This window comes from Chrysemys picta, unplaced genomic scaffold, assembly GCF_011386835.1.
Source record: "Chrysemys picta bellii isolate R12L10 unplaced genomic scaffold, ASM1138683v2 scaf257, whole genome shotgun sequence".
NCBI classification, from domain to species: Eukaryota; Metazoa; Chordata; order Testudines; family Emydidae; genus Chrysemys; species Chrysemys picta.
In genome coordinates, this window is record NW_027052964.1 from 5,640 (window position 1) to 29,710 (window position 24,071).

Here is a 24,071-nt window from a genome sequence, read left to right on the forward strand (position 1 = left end):
GATTTTTTTTTTTTGACATTTCCACTGGCTGGTAAATTGTATTACCCCGTTTCCCAGAATGACTCAAGGGATTTGGGGGGGGAGGGGGGCAACCTCCCAACTCCAGTGGAAGAGGTGGCTAATTATTAGCTCTCGACCACCACAGAATGTTGCAACTGCTACAAAATAAAAAGAGTTTATAACCTCTGAACAGGAACTGGGAATTGCTTACAAATTAGTATCTGGAATCCAGAGGCGATACCCTTACATTTATCTGCTAGGGTAAGTCAAACATTGGTCATTTGTGAGGGTCCTAAACAGAGATCAAACTTTCAGGTCTACTACTATCTTCTCCCACCACCTCTACTTCTGTTTTTATTAAAGGAGTGATTCCATCAGATGCATCTTCCTCCCTTTCCTCAGGAGAGTGTGTGTCAAAATCTCATTGTGTATGATCAAGAAGGAAGAAAAATCTGTACACAATGATTAGCCCTGATATTTTAATGGAAATACTGCACTACAGTCAAGTTTACATTTGTATAGAAATCATCACATGGATAGGTGGCCAAGGATCACATTACAGAATATAAAAAGCAATTTAAAGTAAAAAGAAATCTTGCTATTGTACAGGCTGGGATCAGAGCATGGAGCTCAGAAGTCAGACATCGGGAGGGATGAAAGCTTGTCGCAGAAAAACAGAGTTCTCATTCTTTTGTTTAGGTACAGCAAGTCAGATGCTTTATTAACTCGCACAATTGTGCAGAGGGAGAGAGCTAAGCAGGTCTCTCTCAGGTAACTAATTACAGCAAGCATTTATATCTTTCATTACAGAAATAATGAGGGACAGCTGCATTTTGTTTATACATAGGACATCTTGATATCTTATTTCCTCACTTGTTTTGACTCTAGCCAACATACAATATTTTCTATACCTTATCTATACAAGGTCACAACGACTTCACACACAGTTCTTTCCCACCCGCCTCACACAATCCTCGCTTCTACAAATCTCGCGTTATTAGGATTACAGTTAGCCGGACTCTTGCTAACGAGCTGTCATGCATTGCAGTTCCTTTCTGTCAGTTCTTTCTCTGCTTCCACAACCTGTAGGTGAAAACCCTGCTGCAGGAGGAGATCGCCTTGTGTTTTATTGGGTTTTTTTCCTGGGTACCTTGACCAGCAGGAATCCCGCCATGTTAATCCCATTCCGCTCAAATAACATGCAGGCACGGACTCTTGGACAAAACACCCACAAAGCAGCAGCAGCTGTTACTTCCAAGCTGGTAAAGTCTAAATCATCCTGACTTCCACTTCCAGATCAGCTTTAACATATATTAAAAAGAAACACCTGAGGGTGGGGTGAGGCACAGGGGAGCGTGTTTAAAACCTTTGAAATGGAAGAGGACACAATAAAACCCCCTTCCTGTCTGAACACAGCAAAAGGAGGAGAAACGGGACAGGTAACTTATTGCTGGCAAACTCTGAAAACTCCCCCGTGGGCTCTTTACTCTCTTTTCCTCTCTCCATAGGAGGCTCCCATTCATCACAATGGCTGGAATTACTCTCTGTACATTGGCTGCCAATGACTAGTGACCTTTATAGGCCATGCATTTTCACCACTCTGCTCTCCCAGCTGCACAAAGGCTGGAGCCATTGCCTTCCCCCGACCCTCTCTCCCCAATTTCTCCATCTCTCTGCCGGGGAAGGGAAGAGAACTCAGTTCTGAGGGGACAACCAGCTGTCTTGAAATCCCTGGGACAGATTTCAGAAGTGGACTTTGAAAAACAGCAGAGCTGCATTCACAGCTCTCCAGCTGGGACACGGAAGCTGTTCGGGCACAACTGGCAGCATTGTTTTGTGCAAGGAAAGGATGCCTCCTTTGAGGAGAGACAGTGCAGTTGGGTCTGTCGTGGCTTACGAAGTCCATGCCAACTTGTCTGAAAACCAAAATCTTCCAATGCTTAAATATCTGCCAGCACTATACTTCTATGCTTAAAAAATATATATATATCCCATTTGTGGATTTCACTAGTGAAATGCATCACACAGCCTACCCGCCTTGCCGTTCTCTCTCTCTCACACACACACAGAGACATAGACACAAAGCAGCTCTAATGAAATACTGGTTTGGTACTTAGAATGTTCTCTCCAATACCGAGAGGGAAAATACATAAGCACAATCAACCCCAGCTAGGTAGCTCAGCAACACTTCAGAATATGAAGCCAATAATAAAATGGTCAAATGTCCCCTCTCCGCACTGCAAACTGCATGGTGCCTTTCAGAACAGGAACAGGGCCGTGGGTGAGCGAGTGTCTTCCTCAATAAGAACCAAGATGTATTTTTATTTACAAAAGAAAGGAGAGAACAATTTCCACACAAAAGCACTACAACGATAACTCTCTTTGGTAAAAAGTGTAATAAATGTCTCCATAGGTCTGTTTGTTGGTACTAACTCTCAAGCCACCTGGTACTATGGTACACAAGAAGCTGGTACAGTTATACTAGCACATCAAGCATATTTCCTTTAATAAAAAAAGGAAAAAAATTGACAATATGTACATTTATTTACAAAAAAGGAAGGGGAACATGTTAAAATTGTGTTGTTTCTGCTGAGAATCCAGTTGTGATAGACACCTCTGGTTTCACGACATATCTGAGCATGTAACTTTAAATGCACCACTCCGGTCAGGATGTATGCAACATCCAGTTCTCTTCCCTTGAAGTTCAGGCCATTGAGGAGTTAATCTCAGACTACAGCCCACTTCTTCGGATGCATATAGAATGGAACATATATTGAGGAGATATATATACACACATACAGAGAGCATAAACAGGTGGGAGTTGTCTTACCAACTCTGAGAGGCCAATTAATTAAGAGAAAAAAAACTTTTGAAGTGATAATCAAGCTAGCCCAGTACAGACAGTTTGATAATAAGTGTGAGAATACTTACAAGGGGAGATAGAGTCAATGTTTGTAATGGCTCAGCCATTCCCAGTCCTTATTCAAACCGGAGTTGATTGTGTCTAGTTTGCATATCAATTCTAGCTCAGCAGTCTCTCTTTGGAGTCTGTTTTTGAAGTTTTTCTGTTGTAATATAGCCACCCGCAGGTCTGTCACTGAATGACCAGACAGGTTAAAGTGTTCTCCCACTGGTTTTTGAGTATTTTGATTCCTGATGTCAGATTTGTGTCCATTAATTCTTTTGCGTAGAGACTGTCCGGTTTGGCCAATATATGTTCCATTCTATATGCATCCGAAGAAGTGGGCTGTAGTCCACGAAAGCTTATGCTCTAATAAATTTGTTAGTCTCTAAGGTGCCACAAGTACTCCTGTTCTTCTTTTTGCAAAAAAAAAAAAAAAAAAATTCTAGCCATCTAAGTTTTAAAACTATGTAAGCAGAGTCAGGATGAGCTCTACCCTGACATCTGGTGGTGAATTATGGCGAATGTGGAAAAGAACTCCAGGGGCTGATCTGGTTTGCATAGGCACACCCACTCGCCTGGAATGAAACAACAGCAACTCAAAGTGGTTACTTGGGCTGGTGTGGGATCCCCAGTTTCTCTGTTATTGGGGCAGGAAGAATAAAGTTTTGTTACCCTGATTCTGTGAATCAAGGCCAGTGGAACTGTTGTATGACAGAAGGACTGAGGGAGCCCTTCACCATTACCTAAGTAGCACTTGCTTGACAAGGGGCATGGGTTACAAAACCCAGTGAATGGAGAGAGGATGGGGTCAGGTATTTATATCTGATGGTATGGGCCCTCTTTGAGGGTTTGAAACACCAATTGCACTACCTCCTCTCTCCACTGTTGAATGTCAGAGCTAACTTTGATTCTATTAGGAGTCTAGTTACAGGCTGCTGAGCTGAATTCACTTTGGGCCAATGGTGCACTAGCACTGGGGCTCCCCTATGAGCTGAAATTGCTAAGGGCTGAAATCACAAAAGAGCTAAAGTTATTAAGAGCTGAGATCACTGAGACTGTGTTAACTAGTGGGGGAGCCTGAACCTATATTGCTAAGTGGCTGGCGGAGCAGCTAACAGAGTGGAGCCTCACAGGGACGGTTGGAGTGGAGCTGAGTGACTCACAGGTCGGTGAGCAGGGCGGAGCGGCTGGAGAAGCAGCGAGCAGAGCGGAGCGGAGCCTTGTGGGAGCGGCCCAAGGAACAGCTGAAGTGGAGCAGAGCTGAGCGGCTCACAGGTCGGTGAGCAGAGCGGAGCAGCTGCCAGAACAGTTCGTGGACGGCGGGAGCGGCTCACGGGACAGCTGGTGGAGTGGAGCAGCTCGTGGAGAAGGCTGCGGTGGAACCCCACGGAGAGGCAGCCAGTCAGCCTCGGATCACGTAAGGTGCCCCTTAACACCCTGCGTGCCTTTTCTCCCCCCCCCCCGCTTGAACTCTGGGGCTGCACTGACCAGGGACAGAGACTTTGGGGGGTTGTTGGACTTTTGGGACTTTAGTGATCCTTGGGTTGCTGGACCCAAGAGACTTTGGGGTTGTTGGACTTTTGGGACCTTGGTGATTCTTGGGTTGCTGGTTTCAAGAACCAAAGGGAAAGGACACAGCCCAATTTGCTGGGGTGGGTTTTTTGCTCATGAAGCCTGTTTGTGTTGTTTTTCCAATTTAATGCTGATGTCGTTTACCTCATGTTATTAAACATTTTCTGTTACACTCAGACTCCGTGCTTGCGAGAGGGGAAGTATTGCCTCCTAGAGGCGCCCAGGGGGTGGTACGTAATTGTCCCAGGTCACTGGGTGGGGGCTCGAGCCGGTTTTGCATTGCGTTATTGAAACGGAACCCCTAGATACAGAACCCGGCCCTTGTTGCTGCCAACTTAGATGGGCAGAAGGGTTACATTTTTGGGGGCTCGTCCGGGATTCCCTGGGTCAGTACCCCTCGCAAGCACCTGTTGAGTGTTCCACTGCATTGGGAAACAATTATGTTTATATTTTGAGGAAATTACTGTTTGTATAATGGCTAATATGTCAGGTTTGTTGGGCCCCGGCCCTGCAGCCTCTAGCTCAGGGGCCACAGCCTCAGCCAATGATTGGGCAAAAGCACTGGGGCAAATATTGGAAAAGGTTGTGTTGTCCCATGCTAGGTCAAACTCTTGTCGTGAGTTAAGGTTATTTGCTGGGGCAGAGGAGTTCGAACCCTGGTTGGAGCATACCACTGAAATGCTGCAGGAGTGGGCCGTACCTGATGCAGAAAAGCGAAGATGTCTAATAGAGAGCCTTAGTGGCCCAGCATTAGATGTGATTCGCACCCTGAAGCTCATTGACCCTGGGGTCAGTGTGAAGGACTGCCTGGAGGCCCTTGATCATACCTTTGGGAGTGTAGAGGGCCCTGAAGACAGTTACTGTAAGTTCCTTAATTCCCGACAGCAAATTGGCGAGAAGATTTCAGCCTATATACAGAGGCTGGAGAGACTGCTTCAGAGAGCTGTCATGAGGGGTGCAGTGACTGCTGAACAGATGGATCGGACCAGACTGGCTCAAATTGTAAGAGGAGCTCAGTATCAGAACGCGATTCTACTCCATCTCCGGCTAAGAGAACGACGGGAACATCCCCCAAGTTATTCCCAGCTGATAAAGGAGGTCAGAGAAGAGGAAGAAAGGCAGGCTGCCAGCGAGTTTTGGGAAGCCCAAACATTGGAGCCAGCCGGCACAACACCACTGCAAACGGCCAGTGTACTGATGGTGAGCACCCCAGAGGAACTTGCCCAACAAGTGCAGGTCCTGACAGAACGGATAGCTGAACTGCAAAGCACCATTGACCGAGCTAAGACTTCCGGGAATAAGGAGCCTCTGACTGTGGCGATGGAGAAGTCATCATTTAGAGCCACCATCCCATCTGGGCGAAGGGGGAAAGGACAATTCTTCTGCTACCGATGTGGTCAGGATGGACACAGTGCTGCCAAGTGCCATAATGAAGAAAACCCTTCCTTAGTGTATGGAAAGCTGAGGATCAGTTGGGAGAGATCCGGTAGCTGCCAGAGAGTCCGGGGATGGGGACCACCCAGGCCTGCAGGATTTGAAGATTCCCCCAGAACAGACCGTCCAGCTGGGATCCCCGCAGGACTGATAGGGCCTCGAGCAGAGGTCATGGTGAAGATTGAAGGGGAGGAGTGTAAAGCCGTGCTTGACACTGGATCTCAAGTGACTATTATATTTCAGTCATTCTACCAACAAATGCTTAGGCACCTGCCTATACAGCCACTGACTGGCGTTGGTCTGTGTGGCCTCAGCATGGATGAATACCCCTACCAAGGGTATGTCATAGTGCACCTGGAATTCCCAGAGGAGGTTGCTGGGGTAAGAGAAGAGGTGGACACAGCTGCATTAATATGCCCTGACCCTAAAGGGACCTCTGATGTGTCTGTGCTGATAGGGACCAACTCCAGTCTCTTCAAGGTGCTTGCGGATTACTGCAGACGACGGGCTGGGGACCAGTACCTGAATACCCTGATGATCCATACGCTTTGTGCTGAAGCCTATAGGAAGATTGAGGGTGCTAAAAAGGAGACATCTGAGCTACCGATTGGGGCACTGAAGTACATGGGCACAACCCCCTTAGTAGTGCCTGCAAGGACGGAGCAAGAAGTGCTTGTCATGAGTACCCGGCTGAAAGGCAGTAAAGGGGCATTAGCAATGGTAAAGCAGTCGGTTGAAGGAGAGCTCCCAGAAGGAGTGCTGGTCCCCAGTGGAGTCATAACCCTACCTGCTGAAGCCCAGGAAAAGGTGACTATACTGATTGCTAATGAAACAAGTCGAGATGTTGTTGTGAAGCAAGGACAAAAGATAGCAGATCTCTTTGAGCCTGAATCAATTGTAAAACCCCAGTGTGAGACTCAAGTTCCGACAATAGACCCTGCAAAGTTTGACTTTGGAGATTCACCGTTGTCCGAGGAGTGGAAAGATCGCCTGAGGAGGAAACTTTGTGAAAGATCCAAGGTGTTCTCATTGCATGAGTGGGATGTGGGATGTGCAAAAGGAGTAGAGCACAACATCAGACTACATGACTCTCGACCTTTCAGGGAGAGATCTAGGAGAATTGCCCTCTCCGAGATGGAAGATGTGCGACAACATCTTCAGGAGCTGGCTGCGAATGGCATCATTACAGAGTCCCGCAGCCTATACGCCTCACCCATTGTGGTGGTCCGTAAAAAGAATGGGAAAATCCGGATGTGTATTGACTACCGCACCCTAAACCGCCGTACTGTGGTTGACCAGTACACAATGCCCCAAGTCCAAGATGCCTTAGACTGTTTGCTGGGAAGCCAGTGGTTCTCTGTGTTGGATCTTCGGAGTGGATACTACCAGATCCCTCTGGGTGAAGAAGATAAGGAGAAGACAGCCTTCATCTGCCCATTAGGGTTTTATCAGTTTGAACGCATGCCCCAAGGGATTTCTGGAGCACCTGCCACATTTCAACGTCTTATGGAGAAAGTTGTGGGAGACATGAATTTACTGCAAGTGTTAGTTTATTTGGATGACCTGATTGTGTTTGGAAGAACCTTGGAGGAGCATGAAGAAAGACTTCTTAAAGTGCTTGATAGGTTAGAGGATTATGGTTTGAAGCTTTCAATTGACAAATGCCAGTTCTGCAGGACCTCAGTGAAGTATGTGGGTCACATCGTGTCCCAAGAGGGTGTGAGTACTGATCCCGATAAAATAGAAGCCCTCACTACATGGCCATGTCCAAGTAACTACAGAGAACTCAAGACCTTTCTTGGGTTTAGTGGCTACTACCGCAGATTTGTGAAGAACTATGCTACGATTGTAAAACCTCTGAATGATCTTACCAGGGGATACCAGTCCAGCAGGAACAAATCTAAGACCAAGAATAAGGGGAGGTCCCCAAAGCCTCCTGTGCAGAGACACTATGGCCCCTTCGAACCATTTGGGCCACGGTGGGATGAGAGATGTGAAAGGGCTTTTCGAGAAATCATTACATGCCTAACTCATGCTCCGGTCCTAGTCTTTGCTGATCCAAGCAAGCCATTTATCCTGCATACTGATGCCAGTTTGGAGGGTCTGGGAGCAGTACTGTACCAGGAAGTGGAAGGAAGACGTAAACCTGTAGCCTTTGCCAGCAGAGGACTGTCTGATAGTGAAACTCGCTATCCCACCCACAAGCTGGAGTTCTTGGCCTTGAAATGGGCCATCACTGAGAAATTTCGAGACTACTCATATGGTGCTCAGTTCCAGGTGTGGACGGACAACAACCCACTGACCTATGTGTTAACAAGTGCTAAGCTGGATGCTACAGGACAAAGATGGGTGGCCGCTTTGGCTAGCTATGACTTCAGCATTCAATACCGATCAGGGAGAAGCAATGTAGAGCAGATGCATTGTCCAGGCGTCCACAGGCACCAGGAGTTGCTGTGATACCCACAGATGGAGTGAGGGCTATTTGCAGTGTGAGTCGCCGGGAACCAGAGTCCCAGGAGAGTCTTCATGGATGTGCTGCAGAAGCTTTGGGCCTGCCCCCTGAATGCGTGCCTTCTGCTTCAGTGAACTATATTGCGTTGGACCAATCTCCTTTGCCCATGCTCAATGCGGCTGACTGGCAGGAAGCCCATCTGCAAGATATTGACATTCGTGATACACTACTTGCAAAAAGGGAGGGGCAAAGCCCAGCTGTGGTTGTCCCACCTAACCCGGAGGGTAAACTACTATTGAGAGAATGGACCAAACTAAAACTGATTCAGGGAGTACTACACCGAGTGACCACAGACCCTTTACAAAAGCAACGAGCACAGCTAGTGCTGCCAAAAGAGTACAGAGCCCTGGCCATGAGGGCCCTGCATGATGACTTTGGACATTTAGGGATGGAGAGGACCCTGGAACTTATTCGTAGTAGGTTCTATTGGCCTCGGATGGCTGAAGATGTTCGCAGGAAATGTGAGACCTGCGCTCGATGTGTTCAAAGGAAAACTCTGCCCACGAGGGCTGCATATCTGAAGAATATCACCAGCAACAAACCTCTGGAGCTGGTATGCATTGATTTCTTGTCTTTAGAAGTAGACAAGAGGAATATTGGGAACATTCTAGTAGTGACTGACCATTATACGCGATATGCGCAGGCATATCCCACGCGTGATCAGAGGGCCACCACTGTTGCTCGAGTACTGTGGGAGAAATATTTCTCAGTTTATGGATTTCCAGCCCGGATACACTCGGATCAGGGGCGGGACTTTGAGAGTCATCTTCTGAAGGAGGTGCTGAGGATAGCGGGAATTAAAAAGTCTAGGACAACGCCTTATCACCCACAAGGTGATCCTCAGCCAGAGAGGTTCAACCGAACCCTATTAGATATGTTGGGGACTTTGCGGCCAGAGCAGAAGACAACCTGGAGCCAACATGTCGCATTTCTGGTGCACGCCTACAATGCCACAAAGAATGATGCTACAGGAGTCACCCCATATCTCTTAATGTTTGGACGAGAACCAAGATTACCCATAGACCTGTGCTTTGGTGTATCAGAGGATGGAGATAGCTATGAAACTCATCAGCAATATGTATCCCGACTAAGAGAAAAGCTGCGGGATGCTTATCACTTAGCTACATCTGCTGCTCGGAAGAACGCAGACCGCAACAAACAGCGATATGATGCTAGGGTACGTTTACAAGAGCTCCAGCCGGGGGACAGAGTCCTGCTGCGAAATTTGGGTATTGCTGGCAAACACAAGATAGCTGACAGATGGAAGGCAATACCTTATTTGGTGATGGAAAAGCTAGGAGACCTGCCGGTCTACAAGATTAAACCTGAAGAGGGTCCAGGACAGATAAAGACAGTGCATAGAAACCTTTTGCTCCCTGTGGGAGAACTGGTAGGCACCCCTTATGAGATGGGCCACAACAAGGCAACCGGGCAGAACGAAGGTGCTGGACCAAAGCTGCCCTCCAACGTGGACAGCCAGCCCCCTGCAGCTAACCTACCCCTATGCAGCACATCCGAGAGTGAGTCTGAGGAGGAAGACACAACCATGGTGTATCCTGGGATGGAGACAAGATTTCAGTCTCGATCAGCTGAATCAAAAGAGAGCTCCTCCTCTTCTGCCCTAAACCCCATGGCAGAAGTATTTAGGCCCATTCCTGACACCCCTGAGCCACTAGTGGCTCTGTCACCTGCATGCAGATCTCATCGCTCACTATGTGCTGAAGCTGGGAGCAGGAAGGACACAGAGAAGAGGAGTTAGTGAAGTGGTTTTAAATGCCTCTGGACTTGGTGCACTGTATACTGCAGTAGCCCCCTTTCCCCAAGTCAGTCAGAGGGCTTTGCACTAGTGTGCACTATGGACAACCTGCCTTCTGCAGTCAGGCCATAGACAAAATAGAACACTAAGAAAATCTCCAAAATAAACTTCTCCATGTGGCAACAAGCAGAGTTTGACATTAATCAAAACAAGCCAAGCTGAGCCTTCATCATTTGCCTGCACTTCTAGACTTACATGTTTGCATGCAAACACTTATGTCAAAAGCTATAATTGATGAGAAACTATTTTATCTCCCCTGCATACATATACGCTGTGGCAGAATTGGTCAGATTTCCAGTTCTTCTCCACTATGCACCACGCAAGTCTCAGAACCAGCTAAAGAATATGTCCATCAATGCAGATTAGAAATGAACATACCCTTCAAAATTCCTGCTTCAAACCTCTGTCTGGTCAAACCACAGCAAAAAAAAAAAAAAAAAAAAAATTCTAGCCATCTAAGTTTTAAAACTAAAAAACAATTATTTAGGTTATGAACATAGTAGCCTCTTCTACTGTGAATTACACCTACACCCATTGGAAAACATTGTGTCCTTTAAAATAAATAATGATGCTGGCAAAGTACAGTTGCACATACAAAGTAACTACGGATTAATAACCTTTAAGTGAGCATTATGAAGGAAATGCCTGACAGCTGGCAAAGATTTAGACCATCGAGGTACGCGGGAAGGGCTTGTTAGGCAGTTCTCTTGCCATGGAATCGTTACACCAAATCCAAAGCTTGATTAGTTGGTTGTTTGTGGAGGGGAAATTAAAAATAATTAAATCAAATTCTAATTATTAATTATATTCCCAAATTTAAATAAAGAGCCGGTTGACTGCCGATTTCCTGTCAAAACTGAAATTAAGAACTTGTTTTTAGCCCTGTCTTTATACTCTAATTTGTGCTTAACAATTCTCCATAGAAATTGGATCATCGAGGTAGCCAGCATGTGAGAGTCGACACTTGGGCTTACAGAGTTCAAGTGACAACAAGCAGCTGAAAGCCACAAATATACCAGCTTCAAGAGCCAGCCAGCGTGTGTGAAATCCAGAAGCAAGTTGTTATTCAAAAGAAATACAGAACCTTTTCCAAGAGTCCTTACAGTTTTGGTCCTTGTGTTTACAAATGCTTCAGGTTTTCTAAGAGCAAGAGAACACTTCAAATGTGGTCCCACCTGATACTAGGCATCTCTTGGATAGTGGAGGACAGTCTGCACTTGGTAAGGCAACTCCCACCTTTTCATGTGCTGTATATTTATACCTGCTTACTGTATTTTCCACTCCATGCATCTGATGAAGTGGGTTATAGCCCACAAAAGCTTATGCCCAAATAAATGTGTTAGTCTCTAAGGTGCCACAAGGACTCCTTGTTGTTTTTACTGATACAGACTAACACGGCTACCCCTCTGAAAGCTGGGTAGTAATCCTCCACATCAATATCCACTAGAGGAAGAGAAGGTGTAACATGAACTACATTGTAACACCCCTCAAAGGCAGTTCTTACAGGCCCACTATGAGTTCTGGGAGCAAAAGGGCCACATGTTGAAGGTCTCAGACAAATTGATAAATTACCAGAATGGTCAATAAAATGAGGAACAACGTTGTAAGACTTTAAATGAGAGCTTTTCAAATTAATGCCAGGTCTGTAACCCATCAGAGGCCTCACGGAGGAGGGCAGAGGTGGTAAAATTCTCAGAACTAAAGAGAACTAAAGAGGTTCTTGCTACCAAAACAACATTATGCACACCATTAAAGCAGAGACCTCACCAAAAAGATATGAACGCAGATATGTCCTAAGGCTCTTATGAAATATACGCATTGCACATTATTATTAACTTGTATTTCACTAGCACCCAGAGGTCCCAAACTATATCTGCGACCCCTCTGTGCTTGCCACCATTCAGACACACAACCAACTAGGCCCCGCCTTGAAGAATGTAAAACAGAGACCAAGGGGGTTGGGGGAAGCAACTTGCCTGAGGTCACATAGTAACTAAGTAGCAGAGCTCGAACTAGAACCCAGGTCTCCTGTTTCTCCAGCACCTTATCCAGAGCAAGCTACACAGACAGTTACCGCCTTTCCAAGCTGAATGTGCTAATGTAGCTTCTAAAAGGTTTTGTGGGCTGTAGCAGAAACACAGTAAAAAGGGGAGGAAAATGAAAAAAGCCATTCGGGGTACACCCAGTTTTGAACTAACACTCATCACTGCGGTATAGGCATCAAGGGAAGATGAAAATAAAGTTTTTAAAAATACTGGTTAAGGAACAATGCCAATTTAAAGGGAATTTGAAAAGTTCTCTGTGTTTTCTGTTTGTTTTTAATTGTTATAGGTTCAAACACCTCTGCATCCCTCAAGGCCAACAAAGATTGTCCACACTTCCTCCTTTGCTTCAATCCAAATTAGCTACTTTACTCCGGTTTTAGCTGGCCGGAAACAGGCAGCCATAGGCAGTTTAGTACTGTAGCATTATCACCACTAAGGAAACCAGCCCTTGGAGAATTCTAAATACATATATTTGCTGAGACCACTCAGATTACACGAACATTGTAACAGAAAATGGAAGATCAAGGAGGCTCTTTACTGGTCTACATAGGACTGCCTGGACTTACTTGGGTTTGGCCTGCCCTGCTTTCTTTAGTCGGTAAATCATTTGAACACCAGTTTAAAAGGAGACACACTTTTTAATACCAGAGCCAAAACTGACTGCTTTGTCAATTGCCAGGGGCTGACTCCTCCACTGAGATATTTTATAACAAGCTTGGGGCAAGAGAAGATTTTTATCCAACTTGTAAATTCATGAGGTAGAAAAATAGCGCAACCCAAAATTAAGAAATTCAGCTGGCAAGGAGTGTTAAAGCAATACAAAATACCACGCCTCTCCCCCACAGCCCCATGAAGTAGGATGTTCCAAGCCCCAGGGTCAGGTCTAGAGATCTCCTCCTTGATAACATGCTGTGCTACATTCAGTGCCCACCAGCATCCTTATATTTCACATTTTGGAAACTACCAAAATGCAGGTACCGGATTTTACAGAGACAAGACCTAAAGGCAGGTGAGAGGGAGGAACACAGATTCCTCAAGACACCAGGAAACAGATCAAGTACCAGATCCACACACTGGGCTGTCATTCTTGTCTCATTTTATGCCTAGCACTTCCCGCTCCCATTCCCTTTCCCGGTTCTCCTCTTCGATTTGCCGCTCAGCCTGGGTGCAAATCCTCAGCAGCAGCAAGCATAGGATTTGGTGAAGCCGCATGAGGATGTACCAGTTGTTGATGACATAGAAGAGGTTGTACACTTCATCCCCCCTCCGCCCCTCCCCCCCGGTAGCTTCTGGGCGCTGTGTTGCTGAACAGCAGCTTGGCTTTAGGGAGGCTGCCCCCAACTCCGTTGTGCTTTTTCGCAGCCCCAGTGGCTTCATCCACATCCATTTCCTCCTCCACGTCTGAGAGCTCGCACCAGCAACTCTTGATTTTGTACTTGTCCTCTTTCTGAATTCCTGTCTGCTGTTTCACGTGGTGGATGATAAAGAGAAGCAGCATCCTCCAGGATTTGCCTGTCCTCATAGGCTAGTGACAGGTGTGGGCCTATGGGTACTCCAGCATTATCTTCTGATGCCTGCTCTTGCCTCTGAGGGAGGAAGACAAAATACACAGAGCATGGCTGAGTCTCACATATGCAACTTACCACGTCTTTAAGACCCTTGTACAAAGCACTGCCAGTGAACTGGATTTCCTCTTTCATTACAACCCCAAATCCTATGGGGGAAGGGCCAGAGTTCACATTATCCATCACAACAACCCAAGTTCTGGTGTCAAGGGCCTACACATATTGCATACAGGGCCTTGGTGTCATTCTGTTTGAAGCTGATGCCCTGGTGATCCAGGGATTTCAGGTAATGTTTCTCATTCTGCTCCCTCCAGACCTTGTTGAATCCTCTCTGGGCTTCTCGCCACTCTTCCTCTTTCATCTTTAACCTTAGCAGCAACAAAAAACAAAACAGAAGCTACGAGATGCTAAGATACCACATTGATGGGTGTAGGATAAAAACCTAGACCAGACAAGCTGGAGGCAGTAAGGCTTCTGCTCAGTGCCCATTGCCCACTGAAACAGCAGAAAGTTTCAGAAGGACTTCAAATGAGGTACAACGTGCATAGCAAAATTCTCCAGGAATGGCCATGAATCTTTAGATTGGTTTTGTGGCTATGTTATTTTACAGAAGGTTAAATAGGCCACAAATGCATGGCTATACCCCACTAACCAGGGTGATGATGAGGGCATTCAACAGAACATAAACCAAACTTCCCCCCCCCCCCCCCCGTATACCTCCTACAGAGTCCCAGGACTGGGTCTGGGTTCATTGTCAATATCCCAGAATTCTGCTTTGTGAGAAGTTACAAATAACAGAAATCTCAACTGTTGTAACCTGCTGCCCCAAAGAGTCCCTGGTATCTGTGACATCCCATAATTTATTTAATACATGGATTTAACCACTTGCCAGACATTTCAGAGCTCTCAAACTTCTCTGATACTTGTTATGGTCCTGTATCTAGATATTCTTTTCACCCCATAGACTCATAGACTTTAAGGTCAGAAGGGACCATTATGATCATCTGGTCTGACCCCCTGCACGCTGCAGGCCATAAAACCGTCCCATGCAACACAGGCATACACAAAACTCTGAACCTCTCAGCCAGCTTATACCTAACCTAGAAGAAAGAAGTCCATTCTGTCACTTCACAAAGAGTGCACTGTAACCAACTTGTTCATGTTTAAAGGAAAAACACCACAAGTTGGGAATCAGACAACCCTCGACCTCTCACATCTTGACATAATGAAAAAAACAGCTCTTTCTCTTCACTGAGGATTAAGGAATCACAATTTACATATGCATCCGAAGAAGTGGGCTGTAGTCCACGAAAGCTTATGCTCTAATAAATTTGTTAGTCTCTAAGGTGCCACAAGTACTCCTGTTCTTCTTTTTGCGGATACAGACTAACACGGCTGCTACTCTGAAATTTACATCTAGGCAGCCTACATACTTTTGATGAGACATGGGAACTTTGCAGAGATATAATTGCTGAACATTCCAGGAGTCTAGAAGCACACAGATCCCAGAAGTACCTCTTACTTGGCAGTCCCTTCGCAAACCTATATCCCTCCTCTAATCTAGTTTTCATACCATGTCCACACCCTGGTGTCTAAGAGCACCTTCTCATAGTCTTACCCCTCTCCTTTCATCTCTCGTTTCTTTACGTCTAGTTCTCACATTATGCCCTGCCTCAGTAGAGAACCTGCTAGAGACTGCAGATGTCCTCAACATGATGCAACATAAAAGCAAGTCCTTCCGGACATGAGTTCTCTTTCTGCATTTGTATAACGGGGCCCAATTCTGACGGGGACATTAGGGAGCCACATAATAAAGATCTGACAATCCGCAACTACAATGTTAAAGGGAATTACTTTCATTTCTAATTATCCTTTGTTCTCCATTGTTAGAGATGTATCGGGAAAGTGGAAAAGTATGATGACACGGTTCCATCAAAATGCTGTTGTAGCCTCTTGCTGTGTAAATCCAGAACCAGCCAGGAGGACAGAGAAGCTATAAAGAACACAAAGGTTAGTTTCCATTCATTTATGGACTATCCCCTTCAGCCGGTTTAGTAGGGGCACATTCTTTGAATACTGTAGTTCAATTTCCACCTTCTCTTTACAGCTCACTGACCATGCTCAACAAGGAACGGTGGAAGACAGCACTTAAACTCAAGAGTGACACGTGGTGACCACTAGGGGGTTGGCTCTTACTCCACTCTACCATGGCTGCCCTGAAGGGTAAAAAAAGGAAGAGCTAAGGAAGTTCGGAAAGTCTTGTGCTAAGGTTCTAAGACACAAGAGAAAAAGTCCTACACAGATGGTACTAGAGAAGAGAACTTCCTTTCATCAATTTTACATTTCCTGCCTTTCATTTTCACATTTTCATATCCCCTTGTCCGTATATGAAAAGGTAAATAGCAGCAGCAATCAGATTTTGTATACCTCTGTAAAAACGCCTGTGATACCACTATCTCTCAAACCTAAACAGTCTCATTACCATCAATCACTTCTCAGTCTTCCCATGCCTCATCTTCCCCTCCATGCTCATTTCTGAGTCCTTTATTACTGAGATGTCCTTCTTGAGATAGGGTGACCACTACACAGAATTCCAGCTAGGTGGGGGATTTGTTAGTTTTTAAATATACAGTAATGGCATATTTGCTTCAATTCATAGCAGAGATTGAGGCTGTATAAGAAGATTCTGTCAACCACCTCTCTTTCTATTCAAGACCACATTGACGACCTGTAGTCTATAGATCAGGAACCTATGCTTTAAAGATTGTAAAAGTGTCCAACTTTTGACTTAGCTTCCACTTTCCTACGTCTCATATCACAGTACTAATTTTTGGTATGATCCCTTCCACCAAGGATGCTGGACTGATATATATTGTGATCGCTACCACTCAATGGTTTGACCATAGTTATTTCTTGATTCAGAATCTAAGTGTTATTCAGGGCTAAATCAATAACCTCTCCTCTTGTGTAGCTACAGACTAGCTATTACAAGAAGCAATCATTTAAAATATTGAAAAACTCCTTCTCCTCACCTTCTCCAGAGGTTGACATTTTATATGTGGGGAGTTGAAATTGCCCGTTATAACTATTATTCAAGAGAGTGGTCTCTGGCCCCCCCTCAATATTGTGCACTCACTTCCTTTTTCTGATCAGGAGGCTGGCAGTAGAACACAGTAATTTTTGAGTTGGAACCTGAATCCAATACAGACTCTACACTTCAAAGTCTTTTTCACTTTCACAGATGGGATTTATAATGGGATCAAACTCATTTGTGTCCAAAACTGACAATACAGAACCCCACCCCAGCTTGATTTTTGAACTCAAGACTGCCCTATCTTGGGTAGGAAAAATAAAAAATCCTTATCCTGCCAGCAGGGCCAGTGATGTTTTGGCTTTACTAAACACAATAGTAGCTGGGTACTATGAAACGCAACCACTTATTAGAACATAAAAAGCATCTGCATTTCTCAGACTGTATGCTTTCCTCAACTGGAGCCTCTGTGTGTATTATACGTTTGGATAGTGCCTAGCATACGATGAGTTTTACTCAAACACAAGTAATAATGCCGAAACCTGGGAAGTACCATTTCAGCACAATAGGAACGGCAACAAATGAATCTTTCCTCAGCCCGTCTATGATGTCGGCCGCTTTGTCAGCATATATCCTCTGCAGCGCCTTGCGATGGATCACCTCCGACGTGCCACCCAGAGTGTTGTCCAGCTGGAATTTGGCTTGCTCCTCAGCAGACAAGCGGGGAGTTTCTTTGGATTGCCTCTAAGACTCTGATTGTTGCCAGGGTGGTCTCCAAGACAACATCCAGATGAAAGGGAAAATGTGTTAGCCATAGTACAATATTACTTTCTGGAAATAAAGGTCGGGTCTACACTACAGACCTATATTGGTGTAACTATGTTGCTCAGGGGTGTGAAAAATCCACACTGAGCAATGCAGTTACATCGACCTAATCCCCTGTGTAGACAGTGTCATGTCAATGGGAGAGCTTCTCCCATCAACACAGCTATCACGTCTTGGGGAGGTGGATTAACTAAACTGATGGGAGAAGCTCTCCTGTTGGCATAGGAGTTTCTTCACTTAAGCACTGCATCAGCACAGCTGCAGTGTTTTAAGTGTCCACTTACCCGAACATTTAAGTGAACCAAAACAAGAACTTAATACTTCTGTAACGCTGTGCACGTAAAACAGGAGACACTTGAGAAATGGTTTAATATTTCCACATCTGCTTATTCTAATCTACCTATATTTCATCTGCTTCCTATACAGTATTGCATCTTTTCACAAGAAGTTACAGGCTACTAAAATGCTTCCTTCAGGAAATAAGATTTTCCATGGGTGGGAGGTACACAATTGACAGCATTACTACAAAAGAAAGCGATAAATCTTAGCATAGGCAAACAATTGCTGTGCTGAGTTCCATTTGGAGTGTCAATCATTTAACACTCTGTGAATGTCATTCTTCAGATTTTTAACAGAAATATATTTCAGCCTCTATGTACTAAGAAAAGGAAGCATCAATTATGCACCTGCCATTGAACAGTTTCATTTGGAATGACCTAAAGAGAAGAGAAAGAAAGCTGTGCCAAAGCTACCGACCACGATAAAGTCAATGGGTTGGAGGGGAAGGAGTTGGTGATCAGAAGCGGTTACTTGGATTTTGATTCTTGTATTCACAGAGGTTGAACAGTCCTTAGGTAGAAGCATAACCATGTCCACCAAAGGCAGGACAAGTAGTAATGGGCTAAATCTGCAGCAAGGGAGATTTAGATTAGATATTAGGAAAGCTTTCTAACTATAAGGGTATGTCTACACTACGGGATTAATCCGAATTTATATAATTCGAATTTTGGAAACAGATTGTATAAAGTCGAATGTATGCGGCCACACTAAGCACATTAATTCAGCGGTGTGCGTCCATGTTCCGGGGCTAGCGTTGATTTCTGGAGTGTTGCACTGTGGGTAGCTATCCCATAGCTATCCCATAGTTCCCGCAGTCTCCCCCGCCCATTGGAATTCTGGGTTGAGATCCCAGTGCCTGATGGGACAAAAAACATTGTCGCAGGTGGTTCTGGGTACTGCCTCACCCCTCCCTCCCTCCCTGCATGAAAGCAACGGACAGCAGACAACCATTTCGTGCCTTTTTTCCTGGGTGAACACTGCAGACTCCATACCACGGTAAGCATGGAGCCCGCTCAGCTCAAGACAGCAGTCATGAACATTGAAAACACCTCGCGCGTTCTTGTGGCGTTTATGCTGAGCCAGGACCAGAAAAATGAGGCGAGGAGGCAGCGGCGGTGGCAGCGCAGCGACAAGCGTGATGAGAACATGGACATGGACACGGACACAGAATTCTTCAAACCGCGGGCCCCGGTGCTTTGGAGATCATGTTGTTAATGGGGCAGGTTCTATCCATGGAACGCCAATTCTGGGCAAGGGAAACAAGCACAGACTGGTGGGACCGCATAGTGTTGCAGGTGTGGGATGATTCCCAGTGGCTGCGGAACTTTCGCATGCGTAAGGGCACTGTCATGGAACTTTATGACTTGCTGTCCCCTGACCTGACGCGCCAGAATACCAAGATGAGAGCAGCCCTCACAGTTGAGAAGCGAGTGGCGATAGCCCTGTGGAAGCTTGCAACGCCAGACAGCTACCGGTCACTCGGGAATCAATTTGGAGTGGGCAAATCTACTGTGGGGGCTGCTGTGATGAAAGTAGCCAAAGCAATCACTCAGGTGCTGCTACGAAAGGTAGTGACTCTGGGAAATGTGCAGGCCATAGTGGATGGCTTTGCTGCAATGGGATTCCCTAACTGTGGTGGGGCAATAGATGGAACCCATATCCCTATCTGGTCACCGGACCACTAGGGTACCACTAGGGTACCCAGTACATAAACCGCAAGGGGTACTTTTCAATGGTGCTGCAAGCACTTGTGGATCACAAGGGACGTTTCACCAACATCAATGTGGGCTGGCCGGGAAGGGTTCATGACGCTCGCGTCTTCAGGAACACTACTCTGTTTAAAGGGCTGCAGCAAGGGACTTACTTTCCGGACCAGAAAATAACCGTTGGGGATGTTGAAATGCCAATAGTTATTCTTGGCGACCCAGCCTACCCCTTAATACCATGGCTCATGAAGCCATACACAGGCAGCCTGGACAGGAGTCAGGAGCTGTTCAACTACAGGCTGAGCAAGTGCAGAATGGTGGTAGAATGTGCATTTGGCCGTTTGAAAGGTCGCTGGCCATCGTTACTGACTCGCTCAGACCTCAGCCAAATCAATCTCCCCATTGTTATTTCTGCTTGCTGTGTGCTCCACAGTCTCTGTGAAAGTAAGGGCGAGACCTTTATGGCGGGGTGGGAGGCTGAGGCAAATCGCCTGGCTGCTGATTACGTGCAGCCAGACACCAGGGCGATTAGAAGAGCACACCAGGAAGCTCTGTGCATCAGAGAAGCTTTGAAAACCAGTTTCATGACTGACCAGGCTACAGTGTGAAATATCTGTTTGTTTCTCCTTCATGAAAACCTGCCCCCTTTATTGACTCATTCTCTGTAAGGAACCCACCCTCCCCCTTCCCCCAGCTTGCTTTAAAACCAAATAAAGTCACTATCGTTTAAAAATCATTTATTCTTTATTAATACATTATAAAAAGAGAGAGGGAACCTGGGTGGGGTTTGGGAGGAGGATCGGGGGGAAGGAAAAGGCACTAAAAAAAGGTTAAAAAAATGACAGCCTTTTTCTTGGGCTGTCCACTGGGGTGGAATGGGAAGGTGTACGGAGCCTCCCCCCCGTGTTCTTACACGTCTGGGTGAGGAGGCTATGGAACATGGTGAGGGGGGAGGGGGGTTATACAGGGGCTGTAGTGGCACTCTGTTATCCTGCTGCCGTTCCTGAAGCTCCACCAGACGCCAGAGCATGTCTGTTTGCTCACGCAGCAGCCCCAGTGTTGCATCCTGCCTCCTCTGATCTTCCTGCCACCACCTCTCATCTCGAGCGTCTCTCCTCTCCTCACGTTGGTCCCTCCTGTCCTCATGAAACACCGTTTCAAAGTATATGTCTTCTTTCCTATACTTTGAAACGGTGTCCTTCCACTCATTCAGATGAGCTCTGTCACTGCAGATGGATTCCATGATTTCTGCGAACATCTCGTCTCGCGTCTTCTTTTTCCGATGCCTTATCTGTGATAGCCTTCGGGACGGAGGAGGGAGGCTTGAAGAATTTGCAGCTGCTGGAGGGAGGGAAAAAAGGAGAGAATTTTTTTAAAAGATACATTTTGCAGAACAATGCTTATACTCTTTCACGGTGAACAACACTATTCACATTACATAGCACATGTGATTTCTGTGCAAGGTCGCATTTTGTCTCTTAATATTGAGTGCCTGTGGCTTTGCTGCTAGAGATCACAGACGCAGGTCTGGGCAACAGAATTCGGCTTGCATGCGGCCATGGTAAGCCATTGTCTTTCGGCTTCTGCGCCCTCCTTTCCCACATACCAAGCAAAGCCCGTTGAGTGCTGCGGTTTTCCTGTTAACATTCAGCAGCAGAAAACAAACTAACCCCCCGCCCCCATCCAATTCTCTGGATGATCGCTTTATCCCTCCCCCCACCACGTGGCTGGTATCAGGGAAGATCCATGCAGGAACCAAACACCCCCCACCCCGCCATGAATTCTCTGGGATGATCGCTTTACCCCTCCCCCCACCACGTGGCTGGTATCAGGGAAGATCCCTGCTAGCCAAACTTGAAAAGCTCTGGGCCAATTTCCCCCCGCCCCCCCCCCCCCCCCCAGCTTCATGGAGATGTCCCTGGAGGATTTCCACTCCATCCCCAGACACGTTAACAGAATTTTCCAGTAGCTGTACTGGCTGCGAATGCATCCCAAGTCCTCAGGGCAAAGTAATCGATAAAAACCCTTGCTTTTAAAACAAGTTTTATATTTTAAAAGGTAAACTCACCTGAGGTCCCTTCCATGGGGTCGTGGTCTTGGATACTAGGTTGGGAGGGTACTTCAGTCAGGCTGAGAAAAAGATCCTGGCTGTTGGGAAGAACGGAGTGCTCGGTGCTCTCTGCAAGCTCGTCCTCCTCCTCCTCCTCTTCCCCGTCCGCAGAATCCTCAGGTGTAGCTGATGAGATGATCCCCCCCTCGGAATCCACGGTCAGAGGTGGGGTAGTGGTGGCGGCCCCCCCTTAGAACTGCATGCAGCTCGTCGTAGAAGTGGCATGTCCGCGGCTCTGACCCGGAGCGACCGTTTGCCTCCTTTGTTTTTTGATAGGCTTGTCTGAGCTCCTTGACTTTCACGCAGCACTGATCTGAGTCCCTATTGTGGCCTCTCTCCATCATGCCCTTGGAGATTTTTTCAAAAGTTTTTGCATTTCGTCTTTTTGAACGAAGTTCTGCTAGCACTGAATCCTCTCCCCATATAGCGATCAGATCCAGTACCTCCCGTACGGTCCATGCTGGTGCTCTTTTTCGATTATCGGCCTGCATGGTTACCTGTGCTGATGAGCTATCTGTGGTCACCTGTGCTCTCCACACTGGGCAAACAGGAAATGAAATTCAAATGTTCGCAGGGCTTTTCCTGTCTACCTGGCCAGTGCATCCGAGTTTAGATTGCTGTCCAGAGTGGTCACAATGGTGCACTGTGGGATAGCTCCCGGAGGCCAATACCATCGAATTGCGGCCACACTAACTCTAATTTGAAATGATAACATTGATTTTGGCGCTACTCCGCTCGTCGGGGTGGAGCACAGAAATCGATTTAAAGAGCCCTTTATTTCAAATTAAATGGCTTGGTTGTGTGGACGGGTGCAGGGTTAATTCGATTTAACGCTGCTAAATCCGAATTAAAGTTGTAGTGTAGACCAGGCCTAAGGGTAGTTAAGCACTGGAATAGGCTTCCAAGGAAGACTGTGAACTCCCCATCATTGGAGGTTTTTAAGAACAGGTTGGACAAACTTTTGTCAGGGATGGTCTAGGTTTACTTGGTCCAACTCAGTGCAGGGGGCTAGACTTGATGACTTCTTGAGGTCATTTTCAGCCCTACATTTTTATGACTCTATGATCCTATAACCAAGAAAAAACAATTCCGGGCATCAGTATTTAAGCAGTATTATACCATATATGGTGTCAAGTATCAGGGGGTAGCCGTGTTAGTCCGTATCTACAAAAACAACAAGGAGTCTGGTGGCACCTTAAAGACTAACAGATTTATTTGGGCATAAGCTTTCGTGGGTAAAAACCTCACTTCTTCGGATGCATAGAGTGAAAGTTACAGATGCAGGCATTATATACTGACACATGGAGAGCAGGGAGTTACTTCGCAAGTGGAGAACCAGTGTTGACAGGGCCAATTCAATCAGGGTGGATGTAGTCCACTCCCAATAATGGATGAGGAGGTGTCAATTCCAGGAGAGGAAAAGCTGCTTCTGTAATGAGCCAGCCACTCCCAGTCCCTATTCAAGCCCAGATTAATGATGTAAAATTTGCAAATGAATTTTAGTTCTGCTGTTTCTCTTTGAAGTCTGTTTCTGAAGTTTTTTTGTTCAATGATAGTGACTTTTAAATCTGTAATAGAATGACCAGGGAGATTGAAGTATTCACTTACTGGCTTATGTATGTTACCATTCCTGATGTCCGATTTGTGTCCATTTATTCTTTTGCGGTGGGACTGTCCGGTTTGGCCAATGTACATGGCAGAGGGGCATTGCTGGCACATGATGGCATATATAACATTAGTGAATGTGCAGGTGAATGAGCCCTTGATGGTGTGGCTGATGTGGTTGGGTCCTCTGATGGTGTCGCCAGAGTAGATATGGGGACAGAGTAGGCAACGAGGTTTGCTACAGGGATTGGTTCCTGGGTTGGTGTTTCTGTGGTGTGGTGTGTAGTTGCTGGTGAGTATTTGCTTCAGGTTGGGGGGGTGGTCTGTAAGCGAGGACTGGCCTGCCTCCCAAGGTCTGCGAGAGTGAGGGATCGTTTTCCAGGATAGGTTGTAGATCATTGATAATGCACTGGAGAGGTTTTAGCTGGGGGCTGTAGGGGATGGCCAGTGGTGTTCTGTTATTTTCCTTGTTGGGCCTGTCCTGTAGTAGGTGATTTCTGGGTACCCATCTTGCTCTTTTAATCTGTTTCCTCACTTCCCCAGGTGGGTATTGTAGTTTTACGAATGCTTGATAAAGATCTTTGTCCTCACCCACAACCACTTCAG

The 24,071-nt window shown here is 46.2% G+C and overlaps 1 long non-coding RNA gene and 1 pseudogene across 1 annotated transcript; one reads left to right on the forward strand and one right to left on the reverse strand.

The window, feature by feature from the left end:
* The first annotated feature begins 4,184 nt into the window (after nt 1-4,184).
* On the forward strand, nt 4,185-17,821 carry LOC135978426 (uncharacterized). Its single transcript, XR_010595809.1, has 4 exons — nt 4,185-4,322; nt 11,163-11,459; nt 15,740-15,859; nt 15,957-17,821. It is a non-coding gene; the product is annotated as an uncharacterized LOC135978426 (long non-coding RNA).
* On the reverse strand, nt 11,851-14,210 carry LOC135978427 (paired amphipathic helix protein Sin3a-like; annotated as a pseudogene).
* Nucleotides 17,822-24,071: the final 6,250 nt, after the last annotated feature.